The sequence below is a fragment of the Geotrypetes seraphini genome, chromosome 8 (genome assembly GCF_902459505.1).
Source record: "Geotrypetes seraphini chromosome 8, aGeoSer1.1, whole genome shotgun sequence".
Classification (NCBI taxonomy): Eukaryota; Metazoa; Chordata; class Amphibia; order Gymnophiona; family Dermophiidae; genus Geotrypetes; species Geotrypetes seraphini.
In genome coordinates this window covers 178,158,373-178,173,715 of record NC_047091.1, presented here as the reverse complement: position 1 = coordinate 178,173,715, position 15,343 = coordinate 178,158,373, and positions in this window count along the sequence as shown.

Below are 15,343 nucleotides of genomic sequence, written 5' to 3'. Positions count from 1 at the left end.
CCTATATTTTCCTTTTGTTTCCAGTTTTGTCAAATTTGTCTTTAACCTTGTTAGTATTATCTTCTATGATTTTGTTTTTACATTGTAATTTTATCATAATGTACATCGCTTCAAATTTAGATGAAGCGATTAATCAAATCTGTATTAAACTTGAAACTTGAATAAGCGATTAATCAAAATTTTATTAAACTTGATACTTGAAGGGTATAGATAGAGCATTACTATACAGGTCCTGGACCTGATGGGCCGCCGCGTGAGCAGATTGCTGGGCGTGATGGACCCCAGGTCTGACCTAGCAGAGGCACTGCTTAGGTTCTTATGTTATGTTTACATTTTGCCCAGTAGAGGAGGAAATGCATTCTAATTTGTATTACTCAGAGAGATTTTTAATTTTATCATTTGTAAGGGATGATGGGTACACAGTGAGCAGGACTGAGGTGAGGGATTCTGCCAACATGTACTTTCGCAGATGTAGTCTGACTTGTTCAGGTACATTAGATAGATTGTGAGCCCACCTGAAAAAAGAGAGGGAAAATGCTGGAGTACCTGATTGTAGAACCGCTTAGATAACCTTGCTAGGTGGTATATAAAAACCTAATAAACTTGAAACTTGAATAAACTTTCTAGTAGATGTTGTGGTATTCCATATCAGCGCTGCCAATTCAAAGGTCTAGTTCTTGCTATTTATGTCTAGACAGCTAGTACAACTATGGTACACAGGTTCGGTGTAGCTTATTTGCAGGATTTTGTATTACTTCATAGTATCTGAAAGTGGAGGGATTGTATGTTGTTGTTAGGGAGGTGACAATAGAATGTGAAAAAAAATATACAGTATATATTTTTTCATCCAAGGAAGAATCTCTATAGTCACCATTATTGATGCCAGCAACTAAAGATAATGTCAAGCCGTAGGTTCAGTTTGCATGGCTCTAGAACAGTGTATCGCAAACTGTGGGCAGCAGGTTCCAGGTGTACCCCAATGAGATGCTGGTAAGAGGCATGTCCTATAGGCAGTCTCTCCTCCTCCTGGACCCCCCACCAAAGAGACAGCTCCAGAGTTGCAGCTGGAGGGCCTCCGTGCATTTGCAGATGGGATGTCATCACGTCAACATCCCACACACTTCTGGTTGCCTTCGGGCTGGGGCACTGAATTTAGTGTGCCGCCAGCCGTAAAAATTTGAGGGACACTGCGCTAGAAGAAAAAAAATCAACATCTTTCTATCATGTTGAAATGGATTCCCAAGTACCTGAGGAACTATCGGCTTCAGGTGGCTCATCTGAACTGAGGATCCAACCCATGGCCTGTAGCAGTTAGACCTGAATCATCCAAAAATGAAGGAGTGAAAGCAGTGAATGTGATCCCCAGAAATCCCAGTCTTTCTCCCACTGTACCTCCAATTCCAGCATTTGACCCTTCTGACATGGCACTATGCTCTGCGAGGGCAAATCCCCATGCGCAATTGTTGGCGTAACTCCAGAGGGTGCAGTGATAGGCTAAGAAATGTAGGCTTCAAACATAATTCAAACAAAAGCAGGGGTAAAGCCCTGAACAGGATGACCCAAGGACATCTGCAGGGATCAGGGGTGCCAAAGTCCCTCCTTGAGGGCCGCAATCCAGTCGGGTTTTCAGGATTTCCCCAATGAATATGCATGAGATCTTTTTGCAAGCACTGCTTCCATTGTATGCTAATAGATCTCATGCATATTCATTGGGGAAATCCTGAAAACCCGACTGGATTGCAACCCTCGAGGAGGGACTTTGACACCCCTGGCAGGGATGCTTCTTGTTGCCTTGTAGGCACAGGTGTGTTAGCGCATCTACATTGCGCTAAAAATGCTAAGGCGCTATTTGGGGTCTCTAGGAGCGTTTTTTTGATCCCCTGAACAAGTTATCTGTGCCCTCATTACCCTAGAGCAGTGGTAGGCAATTCCGATCCTCGAGAGCCAGAGCCAGGTCAGGTTTTCAGGATATCCACAATAAATATGCATGAGATAGATTTGCATCTCAAGGAGGCAGTGCATGAAAATCCATCTCATATATATATCATTGTGGATATCCTGAAAACCTGACCTGGCTCGGGCTCTCGAGGACCGGAATTGCCTACCCCTGCCCTAGAGCACTGGTTCCCAACCATATCCTGGAGGACCACCAGTTGGGTTTTTGGGATAACCCTAATGCATATGCATGAGAGAGATTTGTATATAATGGAGGTGAGTGCCTGTGTTCCCGCTAAGCTGCGCTGGGGTGCGCTGGCGCACAAAATATTACCTCGCAGCGCACAAGTTTCTCGTCACAGCGCACACAGTGTAGAGCACAGTTCTTCAACCGCCGGTCCGCAAACAAAATCTTGCCGGTCCGCGAAGGATTCGGTCCCCGCCGCAACGAAAGGCCGGCGTCAGCTGACTTGCAACTTCCTGTTGCAGTCGCTGTGCCGGGACTCCTGCCTTCGCCGGGACTCCTGCCTTCCACCGCGTTTGCCTCCTGCCTTGTCTCCTCACTTCCAGACCACCAGCAGCAGCTCTGTTTGCTTTTAACTTCGGCACAGAGGCGGTTTCATAAGGCAGCCTCGGGGCCTTTGCTAGGCCGGCCCACATCGCATCATCGAAGCGGGCCGGCTATCAAAGGCCCCGAGGCTGCCTCATGAAACCGCGCTAAACTATTGATTAGGGGCAGCTCTGTGCCGAAGTTAAAAGCATACAGAGCTGCCGCTGCTGGTCTGAACTCTTGGGCCGCTGAAGGAGGGCAAAAAGCAGCTGTCCTGGAGGTTTCCCTTCCTCTCGCCTTTACAGGTTCCTTTTTTCCACCTTTTTTTTTTTCCTTCAAACGGCAACGGGCCCCAGCATCGACATCAATCAAGTAAGTTCCACTGTCAATCAAGCGGTTCTGCTCGGCCAAAGCTTCCCCTGTGACATGAGCCACCCTCAGGGGAAAGAAAGTGACCCACAAAGGTGAGGGGAAGGGGGGCAGATGATGGAAGTTGGGGGGGGGAGAGAGAGAGAGAGAGAGAAGGGGCAGATGATGGAATGGAGGAGATGAGAGAGAGAGAGAAGGGGACAGATGATGGAAGTGAGAAGAAGGGAGAGAGAGCAGAAGGCAGATGGATGTCAGTTGAGAAGGGAGAGCAGATGCTGAATGGAAGTGGGGAAGGAACACATACTGGATGGAAGGAGGAGATAAATAAAGGGGGAAGAAAATAGTAAGATAATGGAGGGGTGAGGGAAAGGGGTGACAAGCTGTGTGTAGACACAGTGAAAAGAGGGAAACGGGACTAAATAGTAAGAAAGAATTTAATTTAGATGGAGGCAGAAAATAGAGAAGGAAGACCAGAGAAGAAAAGGGAAGAGAGAGCAGAGAATGATCAGATCTGAGTGGAGGAAATGAGAAGAGAGATATGCTAAAAACCACAGGGGGGAGGGAAGGATAGAGATGCCAGACCATGAGGGGAACAGAAGGAAGATGATGGATGCTAGACCAAATTGGGGGGTGGGGGGGGGGGGCAGGAGGAGAGATGGCAGGGAAAGACAGACAGTGAATGGAAGGGGCAGATGCTGGACTGAAGAGACAGAGAAGGTTATCATGCTGCTGTACCGGGCCATGGTACGCCCTCACCTGGAGTACTGCGTCCAGCACTGGTACTTTAAGAAGGACACGATACTACTCGAAAGGATCCAGAGAAGAGCAACTAAAATGGTTAAGGGGCTGGAGGAGTTGCCGTACAGCGAAAGATTAGAGAAACTGGGCCTCTTCTCCCTTGAGCAGAGGAGATTGAGAGGGGACATGATAGAAACATTCAAGGTACTGAAGGGAATAGACTTAGTAGCTAAGGCAGGGAGAACGAGAGGGCACTCTCTAAAGTTGAAAGGGGATAGATTCCATACAAACGTAAGGAAGTTCTGTGGTAGAAAGCAACATATTTATTTGGCTCATAACTTGCTGGCGCCCGATATTTTTAGCTCACAGTGAAAAAAGTTTGCTCACAACACCCGCCCGCTTAGAGGGAACACTGGAGGTGACAGGCATGCATATGCATTAGGACTATCCTGAAAAACCTGTCTGACTGGTGGTCCACCCGGATAGGATTGGGAACCACTGCCCTAAAGCAGGGGTAGGCAATTCCAGTCCTCGAGAGCCCGAGCCAGATCAGGTTTTCGGGATATCCACAATGAATGTGCATGAGCCAGATAGAATGGTATGTACACATTCATGTCCATTCATTGTGGATATCCCGAAAACCTCACCTGGCTCCGGCTCTCGAGGACCGGAATTGCCTACCCCTGACCTAGAGGGACGAGGAGGCTAAGCTCCGTGCTCCTGCCCTCCCTCACATACTTTATGGCCATCCAGCGTAAACCTAGCATGAATCAGGGGTAAAACAACCTGAGGAGTCCGTCTATCGATTTTAATCCAAAGGAAGGTGGTGTTGAGGCAGAGACTTTTAAAATTAAATCGGGAAATCCAAGATGGCAACAGCAGTGTTTTAGTGCAAAAAACAAAAGAGCCTGAGAGAGCTAAACAAAAGTTTAGGGAAGGGATTTTTGGAGGCAGGGGACTCTATACAAAGCTCCAGAAACCACCAAAACTGCAATTTAAGATCTCCCCCCCCCTGATTTCTCCCATACACTCAGAGATATACTGGTGCTGTGTCTGCAACAGCAGCTGAGATATGGAGAATCCTGCCTCAGACAAGTATGTGAACAAAGTCCAAATGTTTGGCTTTGGGCTGCCAGTCAGACCCTGGGAACCCAGACCTCCTCAGCTCCAAACGCATCTTTATAGGGGGGGGGGATGCAGCCAACACCCAATGAAGTCCTCAGGACCGACATGGAGCCACACATCCTGCACTCAAGCTCCGGTAAAAGCCAGGAGCAAGCCTTACTACCAGGGGAACGGTCCCCGAGCCACCAAACATATTAAAGCAGGCTGGCCCTGGAAAAGGGTTGCCCTCCCAGCTACAGACTTCTGATCTAGAGTCTGTTTCTTCGCCAGGTAGAGCTCTGGATCACCAAGAAGTCTCAAAATCTGGATAAAACCCCTCAAACTATAAACCAGAATCTGAGCAGATCAGAAAGACACATTCCAACTCGCATGTAGGAGAAACTGCGATGCAGGAGGCAGAGCCGAGAGAAAAAAATGTAGATGCCTTCTATACAACTTGCGATTAGAGGTGACTACCCACAGGTGCAAGACTCCAATTCAAGTTTCAAGTTTCAAGTTTTATTACTTTTGATATACCAACCATCAAGTTAATATCTGGCTGGTTAACAATATGTTTAAAAGAAAGAGAAGTTATACAAAACTAAATAAAAAAGAGGCATTGTGTATCTACATATAACATCACAAGACGAACTAGATAGTGAGGGTAAAGGAAAAGGGAGGGTAAAGTTACATATTTGAGAAGAAATTGGAGATAGTAGGGTGAGGATAAAACATGATGGGGAGGGGCGCTTTAAAGAAAGCGGTTATTATTAAATTTTTTTTTTGTTTTTGGTAATTAGAGTAGATGTCTCTAATTGAATGAAAAGGCATCGCGAAATAAAAACGTTTTTAAGTCTGTTTTAAATTTGTCAAGTCGTGATTCGTCACGGAGTTGCTGTGGCAGGGAATTCCAGAGGGTAGGGGCAGTTACTGCGAAATTTACTTTACGTGTATTGTAGAAGTCTTTGATAGTGGGGATAAATAGAAGTTTTTGATCAGTTGATCTAAGAGCGCGTGAAGAGCTGTAGGGAATGAGAAGTTTGTCAAGGAATAATGGCAAATGAAAGAGCTTTATTTTGCACTAGAAATCATTTTATCATTAGCAGAATTATGGTGATCCATGACATACAAACTGTATGCGAATGGTTTCAAGTTATAATTTTCAGTGTACAGTCCTGTGACAATTATTTTCAGACTGGATCTTGAAGATGCTTTTTGCATCTGATGAAGTGTCGCAGTGTGAATGATATACACATACTGTGCAAACTATAGGGACTAGATTCAATAAATGGTGCAGAAAAAGCGCCAAGTTGCGTGCCTTAGAGCTCAATTTCATGGCAAACTTTACATGCAAGGATTACATTACATTAGTGACTTCTATTCCGCCAGTACCTTGCAGCAGTGGCGTACCAAGGTGGGGCGGTCCGCCATGGGTGCAAACCATGAGGGGGGTGCTCCTGGCCTTGGAGTCATGGCCCGGGAACTTCCCTTCTCATGGCCCGACCCCAAGGCTTTCGATAGTCCCTGACCGTGGTCCAGCCTTCTCTCTTACCTTCCATTCCGTTCCCCCTCCTCCCCCCGTTGGAGCTTCTTAAACTTTTGTCTTGTTGCGCTCTAATGTTGGCGCGCTTTTGTCACCCGGCCGGCTGCCCTTCTTGCATTTCACGTCTGCCAATCAATGACCAACTTCCTGTTTCTGGCGGGGTAGATCGCAGCAGAGGCAGAAGCAGGAAAGGGAGCCGCGAGTAGCCGTTTTTTAGCTGAACCAAAGGTAAGTATTGCTGCTGAGCTGCTTTGTTCGCTATTGGTGGTGTTTTGTGGAGTTTGCGCTAGCGCTGCCCGATTCACTATTCAAATCGATTCACTGATTCATTTCAGGTGAATCGATTTGAATCAATTCAAACCCCCCCAAATCAGCCTCCCGATTCACCATCTGACCCTCCCCCCTCACCCCCTAAAGCAGGATCGGTAGCGCTGCTTCTTGCTGGCTGGTGCTGCCGCTCCTGCTTTAGAGGGCGAGGGGGGAGGGTCAGTCGGGAAGTGCTGCAGTGTCCGGCTTCCCCTCTGGCCTCCCGCACCTCCCTTTACCTGATTGCAGCAGAGACAGTCCTTGGGGGGGAGGTGCAGACCTTCGGGGGGGGGGGACACAGGCCTTCAGGTGGGGGTACAGGCCTTCAGGGATGGGGTGTAGGCCTTCAGGGGGGGACAGACCTTCGGGGGGGTGTAGGCCTTCAGGGGGATGCAGGCCTTCAGGGGGGACAGACCTTCGGGAGGAGGTGCAGTCCTTTAGGGGGGTGCAGGCCTTCAGGGGTGGGGTGTAGGCCTTCAGGGCGGGTGCAGGCCTTCAGGGAGGGACAGACCTTCAGGGGAGGGGGTCCTGGTGTAGTAATACACAGAGGGAGGGAAGGGGGGGGTCAAAGATACGTGCATATGCCAGGCTTTGGGGGGAAGAAATAATGGGTCCAAAAACAGAGGAGTGGGAGATAGATGGTGGATAATGGAATTTAGGGAGGGAAGGAATAGAAAGGGAGAGAAGTTGGACACAAGGGATGGTGTGGAGGTGGGATAGAGATACTGGATAGGAGGATAGTTGGGAAGAGAAAGGGAGAGATGGTGGACCCTGGGGTGGTGGGGAAGGAGGGAGAGATGCTGGATGAAAGGGTAGTTGAGAAAAGGTGAATCTGTGGATGGAGAGGTGGTCTGGGAATTTCTGCTGAGCAAACTCCGGGCCCATTTCCACCCCCCCAGTTAGTCCACTCCACTCAACTGATTTACACACCTTGTGGGTCTTTGGATGTTATGCATGGGTAGTTGTTTTGGGATCTCTTCCAGTGGTTTGTCAGTATCTCCTTGTGGTCCAAGGAAGGAAACTTTGTTAACCTTAGCATTGACCTTCAGAATATGTTTGTAACAGCGCTGCTTGTGTGGCATTAAACTATGTAGTGATCGAAAGAAAAAAACAGACCTTTGCACATTTTTGCACTATATGGTGGGTGTATGAGGAGATTCACATTTCCTACAAAGCTAAGTCCGTGTGAAGTTACCTTGTGCTATATATGACATCTAGCAAGGTCTCTGTTTGGAAGGAAAGATCTAAGCTTAAAAATGAAGTGGCCAAAAGTTATGGTAAAAACAGATAGCATAGCTGGTTTTAAGAAAGGTTTGGACAAATTCCTGGAGGAAAAGTCCATAGTCTGTTCTTAAGACATGGGGGAAGTGTCTGCTTGCCCTGGATCGGTAGCATGGAATGTTGCTACTCTTTGGGTTTTGACCAGGTATTAGTGTCCTGGATTGGCTACCATGAGAATGGGCTACTGGGCATGATGGACCATTGGTCTGATCCAGTTAGGCTATTCTTATGTTATGTTCTCATCTGTAGGGGCCTTTGTTTTCACTTCTTATTTTAATGTATTTTTTTTCTGGGAACTTATCAGTGTTTTTTTATAATGGGAACAAAAATGGAAGAGAATTAATGTGTGTGGAATGGGGGGGGGGAACTAATTTCTTCAGCTAAATAAGTTTACTTAGGTGTTAGGAAGCCAGGCCATTAAAAATGGATATACTAACAGTATAGGATCCCTAGAATAGAGGTTCCCAAACTTTTTAATGTCTCATAAGAACATAAGAAGTTGCCTCCGCTGAGGCAGACCAGAGGTCCATCTTGCCCAGCGGTCCGCTCCTGCGGCGGCTCATCAGGCCTATTGCCTGAACAGTGGTCCCTGACTAATTTTTATAACTTACCTCTAATCCTATCCCTATAACCTACCTCTACTCCTATCTGTACCCCTCAATCCCTTTGTCCTCCAGGTACCTGTCCAGACCTTCTTTGAAGCCCTGTAGCGTGCTCCTGTTTATCACATCTTCCGGTAGCGCGTTCCATGTATCCACCACCCTCTGGGTGAAAAAGAACTTCCTGGCGTTTGTTCTAAACCTTTCCCCTTTCAATTTCTCCGAGTGCCCCCTTGTACTTGTGGGTCCCCATAGTTTGAAAAATCTGTCCCTGTCTACTTTTTCTACGCCCTTCATGATCTTGAAGGTTTCTATCATGTCTCCTCTAAGTCTCCGCTTTTCCAGGAAGAAAAGCCCCAGCTTTTTCAGTCTGTCAGTATATGAGAGGTCCTTCATACCCTTTATTAGCTTAGTTGCTCTTCTCTGGACTTTCTCAAGTACCGCCATGTCCTTCTTAAGGTATGGCGACCAGTACTGGACACAGTACTCCAGGTGCGGGCGCACCATTGCACGATACAGTGGCAGGATGACTTCCTCCTTTTTTTTACCTATCTTCCTCTTTCTTTCACCCCTCCCAGTATCCACTTTCCTCACATATTCTTAAGATAAGCCATGCTATGTCAAGCCAAGTTCCTTGGGCAGTCTGCATCACAAGTAGCTGGCAAATACCAAAGAGTAGATCATATTTGTCACAGTTGATCTGAAACAATGTGATGGCTTTTACTGGTCTTTTCATTCAGCCATCTCCGTTCTGTTCTCTCTCTCTTGTTTGTTCTCCTCTGCTTGGGCTATTGGTTCCAATCCTAACTCTTTAAACTCTTACCCCACTGGTTCAAATTGCCACCTTTCCAATCTTATTCCTATTCCTCCTCTCTTTCTCATGTACCCTGTGAAAAGTCTTTTGTCTCCAACAAGTTTGCCTACATTCATCTTTCTCTCTCATACTTACCAACTCCCAGAGCAATGAACTACTCCTACTAAAAAGACAATGCAGACAACTAGAAAGAAAATGGAGGGAAAACAGTCAAGATTCCATAACCATGATAAAACAACTACAAACAATACAAAACACAGCCCTAAGACTGGTCTACTCACTGAAGAAATTCGACCACATCACAGAGGCATACCACGACTCACATTGGCTCCCAATGCAAGCGAGAATACACTTCAAATTTTCCTGCCTACTATTTAAAGCAATAAACGGAGACAGCCCATCCTATTGGAACAATCGACTAGTTCAATCCACTTCAAACAGACATAGGAGAACTTGTGCACCATTCACACACCCTCCAACCAAAAACGTCAAAAGAAAAAAACTGTTCGACAACCTCCTAGCCATTCGAGCTGCAACACTCGACCCCCAACCCTACAACCAATTGACATCGACCACATACTGCAAAACCTTCAAAAAGAAATAAAAACCCTTCTATTCAAAAAACACATAAAACCGAACTAACACAATCAGAACTGTCCCAAGCATCACCTGCAACTACTCCATATGTACTTCTGATGTCATGACAATTCAGACATAATTTATGTTATGTTATGTTTGGAATAATGGTTACATATATGAGGTTCAATAAAATAAAATTTTCACTGCCTGTTTCTATTCTGACTATTTATTCCATTTCATGGTTATTACAAAAAATATTTTTTTACAGGGGGGTGTCAAAAAAAATGATGGGCCCTGGGTGCCACATACCCTAGGTACGCCACTGCCTTGCAGTTCTAGGCAGATTACAAAAGAAGATAACTAGACATTTCCAATAAAATTACAAATTAGGATGCTGTTTAAATGGTTGATACTTTGATGGGAAGTTTACAAGAGAGGGGATAGACATGGAGATGTTTTTTCTCTTCGAGGATGCATATAACTGCTAATGAGTTAGCTACCTATTTTAATAAATCCAAATGTTTTTTTTATTTTCAGGCTACCAATTTTCTAATCTTATTCATGATTTTAATTCCCTCCTCCGATTGTATTTCCCTTTAATATATTTTTGCTATAAATTGTATTTCCGCCCCTTTCCCTATTATTTCAAAGATTAGTGTTTGTCTAGTCCTGGTTTGTCTAACAATTTAATACATATATGTTTAATATTGTAGATATTTCTGTAATTTTTAAATTTTGTTCAACACTTTGTACTGTTGCATAAGCGTATAATCAAATATTTTAAGTAAAGATAAAAGATAAAGATCAATTTTTTGAATAACAGGGTTTTGATTTCTTTTCGAAATGATTTGAAGTCGGTCGTTGTCAGCATGTTGGAGATGGGGTGATCAAGTTTCACTGCTTGCGTTGCAGGTAGGTTGTCATCTATCTTCTTGCGTTGTGTACCTTTGATTGGGGGGTGGGTAAATGGGGTCTGAGTTCTCCTTTGTCTGGTTGATTTGTTCCAGTTTACAACAACAGAAACCTGGTGTAAATTGTGATGTGTAAATTAGGTGCAGACCCCAGTATTAATACTGCATGTGTCTTTTGGGAACCCCCTACCATGCCCCCTCTCATGGCTACACACTGAGATTTCCACATAGATCCTTATAGAATACTGCATAAGATGAAGGTGTAAATCCACACTGTTGCCAATTCACACTAATAATTGTTAGCCTCCAATTTGGGCGCTAATTCAGGATAGCACATAAATTTGCATACCATTTAGAGAGGCCAGGGGTACATAAAGTCAGTCTCTCCATTGATTACTAGAAGTTCTATTCGTTTGTTTCCTCCCTTCTAGAGATCCGATAGTAAGTTTCTGGTTGAGAAATGCAAATTAGAGAATGACACGGGGACAAATTTTCCCCGTCCCCGCGAGTTTTGTCGCTGTCCCATTCCTGTAAGCTCTACTTTAACTGCACAAGCATCGAGCACTTATGATTTTAGTGTTCAAGGCTTGTGCAGATGAGGGCGGAGCTTAGGCATTGGTGGAATGAGGCATTATGACATCACAATCTGAGCTCTAGAATGTTGCTACTTAGGATTTTAAAGTGTTTTGAGGCTTGCGCAGGTGAGGACGGAGCTTAGGCATTGATGTAATGAGGCATTATGATGTCACAATCTGAGTTCTAGAGCAGTGGTTCCCAACCCTGTCCTAGAGGACCACCAGGCCAATCGGGTTTTCAGGATAGCCCTAATGAATATGCATGAGAGAGATCTGCATATAATAGAGGTGCCAAACATGCAAATCTGCTCCATGCATATTCATTAGGGCTAGCCTGAAAACCCGATTGGCCTGGTGGTCCTCCAGGACAGGGTTGGGAATCACTGCTCTAGAATGTTGCTACTTAGGATTTTAAGGTGTTTGAGACTTGTGCAGATGAGAGCGGGACAAAGACAGGAAAAAATCTTGTGGGGACTGGATGAGAAAAAGAGTTCCCGTGGCGACAGGGAAAAATTTGTCTCCATGTCATTCTCTAATGCAAATCACAGTTCCAGCTGGAACTTGGCACAGGGATTGAGCCATGAGCTACCTAGAGATGATGCTGTTAAATGGTTATCCTTTGCTGATTTATTCTAGTTTGTGACATAAAGATGTGTTTAATGTTATTCTCACTTCATAGAACTTTATTACTGCAGTCATTTCCTGCTATGATGTGTGAGTATTGTGTGAAATGTAGTCTCATACTTCTGATTACCTGTATAAGCTCTGGGCTAGATTCACGAACCTGCCCGATTGGGCCCGATCCGGGCATGTCCGATGAATTCACGAAGCCCCAATATGCAGATGGGGGCAATCAGAGGAACACCCCATCTGCCTTTCCGGATCGCTTGATAGAGATCCCTGCGCATGCGCAGACCATCTATAGATGGACCTCAGGGCTGGCATAAATTTTTTTAGGCGATCGTTTTAATGGAGCCCGTGGTTTTAACTTGCAGGTTAAAACCAAAGGCTTGCAGTGCGGGGGAGGCAGGCAGGCGTGTGTTTGGGGAAGGAAAGTGTGTTCGGGGCAGGAAGGCAGGCAGCATGTTCAGGGCTGCAGAATTGGGGCTGACAGGGCAGAGAGCAGGGTGGCAGAAGGCAGGGCAGCCAGAAAGGGCTTCAGCGACTGGTCCTTAGCAGTCGCTTTGTTTTTTGATCAGCCAGCCCAGTCGGTGTTGCAGGGTTTTCTTTAGTGAATCGCGTCCCTGTCTAATTTGCAGGCCGTTGCCCTCATTTGCATGCGTGGATCGGAGGATAGGCAAGTGAATCGGGCCGGGATTGCTAAGTGGTCACAAACCAATCGGTACACGATCGGTTTGCTTAGTGAATTTGGGCCTGTTTCTAGTGGCCTTTCTCCTACGACTCCCTCTCTTAAGTGTGAGTCTTATGTCTGCTGTACTTCCTGGTCACCTCTACTCTGATGGGTCTATGAAGGTATGATCTTTCTCTCTGCTACCTATTGCCAAGCTCTGCGACAGTATAAGGATCGAGTGATGGGGGGAATAGTCTTCCACTACAGGTGATTGAGGCCAGCAGCGTGCCTGATTTTAAGGCCAAATGGGATCGGCACATGGGATCTCTTCACAGGGCAAAGGTAGGGGAGGGACATTAAGGTGGGCAGACTAGATGGGCCGTGGGCCCTTATCTGCCGTCTATTTCTATGTTTCTATGAGTAGTCTGGTTTCTTCTCTCCTCTAGCCTTCTGGATACTCCCTGAGAATCCTTTTGTTACAGAATTGGTCACATCTCTGATTCCATCTCATCCACATGTGGCTGTAGTTCCTGAAGAGACCAGTCTTTTTTTTTTTTTTTGCCTGAAACCATCTGACCACACGCATGAACAATTCAGCATTTCATCTTTGGAACTTGGAATACCTTGCTATCTACTTGTATTCTGTCATCTCTACCACAAAGTTTATGTTCTTCAAATCTTCACCACCAGTTGCAATATTCAAAAATCTACCAAATGTGAGTACATCTACTATATTTATTTATTCAAAAAAGTATATTTAAAAAAAAAAAAATAAATAAATGGATTTTCTGTATGTGCGTTGGAGTGCTCAGGTTTAGCTTTCTGTTGAATATACCACATGTCTGCAGAGAGAATTCTGGACTGAGGCAGCACGCTATATGAGAACAGAACAGTGGTGATAAATACGTGAATAGCAAATGTCTCTCTCTTCCTGTAAGTATGATCTCCATTTAGAATTCCCAAGCCTGCTAAATAATGGGACACAGAAATCTCCAAAGCAGTAAGGATAGCTTAGGGTTATGGATGTCATTTAAGCACTATGACCCTAAACTCAAGGGCTGGAATCCAATTGGGTTTTCAGGATTTCCCCAATGAATATGCATTTAAAGCAGTGCATGCAAATCGATCTCATGCATATTCTTTGGGCAAAACCTGAAATTCCGATTGGATTCCGGCCCTCGAGGACCGGAGTTGCCCCTGTCTGCCCTAAACCAAGCTACAAAAACACGCACTATAGTTCAGATGAAATCTTGAGCTTATGATCTTTTGGAATAACCCCAGATCTTTCAGCTGTATATATTGTCTTGCATCAGGGGTGTCAAAGTCCCTCCTCGAGGGCCGCAATCCAGTCGGGTTTTCAGGATTTCCCCAATGAATATGCATGAGATCTATTAGCATGCACTGCTTTCACTATATGCTAATAGATCTCATGCATATTCATTGGGGAAATCCGGAAAACCCGACTGGATTGCGGCCCTCGAGGAGGGACTTTGACACCCCTGTCTTACATGGAATATCCCTAGTTATGAGTAATAAAGCCTGATAGACACTTGTGTTGATATTAAAATGTAGAGTCTTGTGCATTGTAGTGCTATTAAACAGTCAATGGAAGCTGCAGTCATTCATTTACACATTTGTAGGTATACATACGCACACAATCATGTGTGAAAGATCATGCACATACCATCAGAAATGTATACACAGTCATACAGCTGCATTGGTAATGAACATAGACAACACATGTCATGTACTGTAGAACTGGTCACAAAACACATGTTCTGGACTGTTAAAATACACATCAATAGATAGGCAAAAAAAGCAAAGCTACTTAGCTGGAGCAGGTGTTCTTTCGAGGACAGCAGGTATATTCTTACATGTGGGTTTCATCATCCATGGAACCCTATATGGACACTGTCAAGTGCAATATCGCTTTAAATCTTTAGGCAGTGTCCATACCGCCCATGTGCTGGTGCCGTCTTGTCTGATAGTGACTCGCGGGACCATCAGTTCAGTAACAAAGAAACCAACTAGGGGAGGTGTGTGGGTTGTGAGAATGTATGTCTGCTGTCATCAGAGAACACCTGCTATAGGTAAGTATCTATGCTTTCTCCGAGGACAAGCAGGCCTAATATTCTCACATGTGTGGCTCCTAACCTGTCAGGATCATTTCTCTGGAAGAGATTAAAAACTGAATACAGAGGAGCCTGGCAAAACTCTAGAGCAGGGGTGCCCAAATGGTTGATTGCAAAGGCAATGCGAGTCAATCTTTTTCTACCTGCTTGTTCCCCGACTCACAAGACTTCACTTCACTTCCGAAACAGCGCTCCGTCTAACCACCGCATCTAGGCACCGGCTCCCCCGCAAAGTCACTCAAGCGAGGCGATCTCCAAACCCCAGGGCAAACTTAACCCAGTTGGCAACACGACTTTAATCCATCGTGCATGCTCACTGATGGGCGAGCGAGCTAAGTCTCCTCTCATTGGTTGCGCTTTCCCGGCCCACTGCGTGGTAGGCGGAGGCAAAAGGTGAGGCGGGATGGTGGGCGGGGAAAAAGTGCAGAGCCCACAAGACTTCACCTCCGGCATCAATTCTAACGTCGGAGAGGAAGTTCTGGGCCAGCCAATCACTGCCTGGCTGGCCTGGAACTTCCTCCCCGACGTTAGAATTGACGCTGGAGGTAAAGTCTTGTGGCCCCGGCGCTTGTACGCACCAGGCCTGGCTCGGGAAAGGAGCAGGGAGAAATCAGCG